The sequence below is a fragment of the Montipora foliosa genome, chromosome 13 (assembly GCF_036669935.1).
Source record: "Montipora foliosa isolate CH-2021 chromosome 13, ASM3666993v2, whole genome shotgun sequence".
Lineage (NCBI taxonomy): Eukaryota > Metazoa > Cnidaria > Anthozoa > Scleractinia > Acroporidae > Montipora > Montipora foliosa.
In genome coordinates, this window is record NC_090881.1 from 33801017 (window position 1) to 33806383 (window position 5367).

The 5367-nt window shown below is 37.2% G+C and overlaps 1 long non-coding RNA gene across 1 annotated transcript in view; it reads left to right on the top strand.

Annotated features, from left to right (window-relative positions):
- The window catches only part of LOC137983957 (uncharacterized), a 3761-nt gene extending 3555 nt beyond the window's left edge, over positions 1-206 (top strand). Inside the window, exon 5 of the long non-coding RNA XR_011119062.1 lies at positions 104-206. This is a non-coding gene — a long non-coding RNA (uncharacterized lncRNA). The remainder of the gene's footprint in view (positions 1-103) is intronic.
- Positions 207-5367: the final 5161 nt, after the last annotated feature.

A 5367-nucleotide genomic window follows, 5' to 3' on the forward strand; every position in this document is an offset into this window, starting at 1 on the left:
GATAAATGCCAGTAACTAATTTCGTTTTTGGTTCGCTACAGTGTCCGGCATGATAAAAAAATTAAGAGGTTAACTCTACTTTATAAATTGTGTTTTCTTTTAGTTGTAAAAGAAGAAAAAAAGATGGCTTTAAAAGTGACAGAGATAGAAGCTTTCCAGAGTTAAAGAAGGAGGACTCTGTGCGCTCAGAGAGGCCATAACTTGAGGTATGTACTTGTCATTGGTGAATACTGTCATTCTCAAAAGTTCCAAACTGTGAACGATAACCCTTTTCATTTTTCTATGCTCAGTGATAGCTCAGCTTTCTAAGCATTTCGTACCCCAGAAATGGAAACTACTGATTGTTGTTTGATTAACCATTAGCTTTTTTCTTAGTCCGCCAAGTCGGTATCTACTCATAAAGCCTATGAAGAAGAGAGGGCGCAGGCCGCTTGATACAGGTAACTTCATGAACAGTTGGTGATCTTGGTTCGCGGTCTCAAAAGGAAATGTTGCTGCGGTATTCACAGGTACGAAACACTTTATTTTATGACTTTTGAATTAATTTAGTGACCATTTTTGATCACTGGAAGCCCATCGCTTATACCCATCTGTCTAAGAATTTTACCAAGGATGCCTCTAATAGCTGTGAGATTTTAAAAACTTTTCTTCCAAAGGACATTTAGAACTGGCGATTGGCTCCTCCTTCTTTCTGGCTTCTGAATTAATTTTTCAGAGTATTACAATCACAATCCGATCGTATGATTTTGTTTTTCCCCAGTATAGATCAAGTGACAATACCCCCTCTTGACAATGCTCAAAAGATTTGATCATTTGTCTTGTTCATTAAATATCGTAATTCGAGAACGAATATTGCAGCATTTTAGAGAAACAGTACCTAGTATTCTCCGTCATGTAAATCTTGGGAAAAAAATGTGTAAAAGAATACAGTCTATTTCATGTGTAATTTGCAGCTTTGTACTTCATATTTAGCCAAGAATTGTGCCCGACATTATGCAGTACACAGGACACCAATGTTGTGTAAGAGGACAACACCGGCACGCAGACTCGACTCTTAATTTCCTGGATGAAGACCTTAAAGCTGTGGTTGCTGCAATGAACTTTGAACAATTTTCCCATCCGTAAAAAAAGGAGAAATTTAAGAGTATAGGTCGCATTTTTACTGCTGACTTAGTCTGTCAAATAGCTAACTAGGATCTGCTGCGGACATCGCCCGTAATTTCTGGTAAAATGACTCATCTAATAAATCTTAAGGGTTTGAAAAATGTCAAAATCATCGGATAACTACAAAATTGAGGGTGAATTTTGACACTAGCCTTGCTAATTTAAACCTTAAAAAAGGTGTTAAAAATGACTAATGCACCAACTAGCGGATAATGGTCGGTGACTAGTAAAAAATAAATATGAAGAATACTAAATATCTAAATATAAGTAAGAGGATAAGAAATAAGGAGGGTGCAAAAATATCACAACTTAAGATAATATGCACACATTTACAACACCTTATTACTAAGTAGATTATTTTATCTTGCGATCGCGACATGATAGCAAACACGTGCTAACAATCTATCAAGGGTTATAAGACCATGCGATATGATAGCATGCGCGCGTCCGCAAGCAATTTACACTTCAAATATCACACTACATGATGGCAAATGCGCTTGTCAATAACGTAAGGTCAATTTTATCGTACGATAGTATGGCGCGCGCGCCTTTCAAACAACTTACACATAACTTCAGAGTACGGGGGATAATATCACATCACATGATTGTGCGCGCGCGTGAGTAAACCACTTGCAAGTAAATTGTTTAATGTATTTAGTGTAAAAGTGTCATATGATATAATTGTGCGTGCGCATATCAGCAAACACCTTACAAATAAACAAGTATCTTATTAACGCTTTATGGCGTTTCCGCAACAGCACACAGCTTTTGAGTAATTTCGAAAGTAGAGGGGAAAGTATCACACTACGGAAAATGCGCCATAGCAAGCAACTCGTTTGTATATCATCAATTAGAAGTTAATAATATTGTTGGATACCATGGAGTGCGCGGTCTTAAAACAACTTGTGACTTACTTAAGGGGTATAATATCATCTAAGATGGCGTGCGCGAGTCATAAAATAAGCCACATACGACTAAAAAGGAGGGCCAAAAATATATATCATTAAATGGCCTGCGCTTGTTGCATACTACTGATAAGTAAGTAGAGGATGATAATAACATTCAAGATGGTAAATGGGCATGTGAATAACTAAATGCCAATGATATCAAAAGAGATTATAGTGTCCGTGTTAGTAAACAACTTGAAATAAATAAATTGAGGGTAATAATATGATAGAGCGCACGCATTATTAATGAACATAATCATATTGTGGCCTCTATCTCACGATATGATAGTGCGAGCTTTTTTAACAACTTACAAAAACTTTTAAGCGAAGTATGACAATTTCACGTGGCAAAATGGTGCACGCGCGTTGGTTTAATAACTTAAGAGTAAATAATTGAGGGTACATTGCAAAAATATCATAGGATAAACTTGAGCGCGTGCATTAGCATTAAATGGCGTGTCGTACACAGCTTTTGTGTAATTTTAGACAGTAAAGGTAAATAATATGGTGACTAAATGAGAGAGGGTTAATATCACATGACTTTACAACGAGCATGCATCAGTAAATAACTTACATATGAATAAGAATATGGTAAGAAAAACTTGTCATTAAACCGTCTTTGCGTGCTGCATATCACTGATAAGTGAGAAGAGATGATGGCGTGCGTGCGCGCGTTGTTTGCAAGTGACTAATTAGAGGGAATAGAGTAAAAATATCATGCGATATATTTATGCGCGCGCATCAGTAAACAACTTACTAATGAACACATTGATGTCTATAACAGTTATTAGTATTTACTGGCATATGGGCATCAGCATATGGGATTTCAGTAATTTAGAAAGTAGTGGTAAAATGTTATGCGACCTGATGGCAAACGTGCCTTAGTAAACTCGTAAGTAAATAATGAACTAGAGATTAATAAATACGATATGATGGATTATATATGGGCTCTTAAATCAACGTACGCATGACTTACCGAAGGGGATAATAAACAATTATTGGATGAGGTTGAACATGATATCATGAATTATCAAAACCGAGGTCTGTGTTATCTGCCTCAGCCTTCGGCTTCGGCAGATAACACAGACACGAGGTTTTGATAATTCATGATATCATGCGAAAACCGAATTCAATAATTGTTTTATTATTCATTTTTCACATAATTCATCCTCGGAAACAGAAGCGAAGCGTTCAGCCATTTTGTTTCTGAGGAGAACACTCCAAGGGGCTTAGTAACCAGGCAGACGTTAAACTTGACATGATAAATGTAATATCTGCAGCAGATATTACATTTATCATGTCAAGTTCACAAGCTATTGTGAATTGATTGAATGCTCTCGACCAATCAGATTTTCCATAGTGAGTCTGATGTATAATAATATCATATATGACACGACAACGCACATTAGTAAATAACTTGCATTCGAATATTTTTTAGATGGTCAAAAACACTCGTAGTACACTACAATGGGCTACATCATACGATATAATGGTGCGTGGGTGTTTTTTTAACACTTTACTATAACTATAAAGTAAAGGGTGATAATATCTCGGGACATAACAGTATGTTCGGGTTAGAAAAAAACTTGTAAGCGAATGCATAGAGAGTAATGATATCATGATAGCGTGGTTACAGAAATTTATATTAAATGGCCTGGGAGCATTAGCATATTACCTAAAAGTAAGTAAAGACGTGATGAGAGACGCGCGGCTGCAAGCAATTTATAAGAGAATAAGTAGAGACTAATATTATCATAATGTAAATGACGCGCCCACGTTATCGAAGAACTTAACGTACGAATAAGTTGATGACACTGTCCTACCATTTTATAGTCTGCAAAAGAGGGATAGCTTTAATGTATATAACGGCTTGCTTGCACGTAGGTAATAGTATTCTACGATACGATTCGCGCAATTGGTAAGGTGAAAGTCACACGATATTATGGTGCGCGCGGGTTTGGTAACCAATTACTGGCCAAACAGAGATTATAATCTCATGCGATCCGATGTCCTTCTCGAGGGCTCATGAAATGTACGATAAGATGGTGGAGATGTAATATCATACAAAATAAAGAGCGCGTTGCGTTAAAATGTTATTTTTATGGTAATAATATCGTACATGTACCATTTATTTACACAAGCTCGTACACTTCTAATGAAGACTTGAAAGATAAATGGTGTATGAAATACATGTAACAAACTCCTTGGGGTTGAATTATGCTAGGGTAATAAGACCATACGAAATAATATCTACTGCAAAATAGGCAAAGACTTAATACAAGCACTATAAACATGAGATAAAATCTTAAAACTCTAAAGTAAAAAGATATTATAACCCGTCAAGGCAAGAGTCAACATTCACCCTCAAAGGATAGTATTAAATCTACGTAAACCTTTTTCACCTTCAAGCATATTAGTGCAAGCGTCAGTTTTTCTACAACGAGACTGCCTTTGTTTTTATGCATATGTACAAACAGGTTTTTAAGAAATAGTTTTTGCGTACCCGTTCCTAGATCTTTTTTCATCGAGTTAGAGTTCACATTTTTGCAAACTCTGCTATGACCCAGCCCGGGAGGTCTTTGATTGGGGGGTTCAGCTGGCCCGGGGTTTTCCTCCAAGGGGCAAGTGGACGTACGAGGAGGTTTTTCACCCAGCTGTTGTTCCACAACTCCTCTCTCATTGGTAATTAATTCGAGGACAGACTAACATAGATTTTCGTAAAAACAGGTGCATAGAACTGTGCTATATATGTATCCAAATAAACACCATGAATAAAAAGTAGACTTAAAAACAAATGTCTTCCTTGTCATTGCATTATTGGGATATACTTTAAAGAAGTTGAGGTGTTAAAAAGGATGAAACTATTGGTGTTAAAGGTGTAATGCGCCCGTGGGAAAAATGGGAAACTAGTGTCTCGGCGATGGGTGACTGGTAATTAAAGTCCCTGTCGGATGCTCCACCCATTGCGCTACTAGCACTCGAGGGGAGCTGGAGCAAGGTGTTCTGCTTGTCTGCAATGCTCCTAAAAACTTACAAATGCACCTATTATCGGCATGACTACTGGGCCTATGTAACGGCATTTTTACAGACTGATCTATTTTTAGACTATCTTTTCCGGAAAAAACAAAGGCAGTTCCGGTTCGCTGACCCTATGACGTCAGCTTAATTTCCCTTAATTGGTCATCGGGCTCCTGTGGGAGTCTCATTAGCGGGAAATTCAATCTAAAAATAAATCGGTCTGTGAAAACGCCGTGAC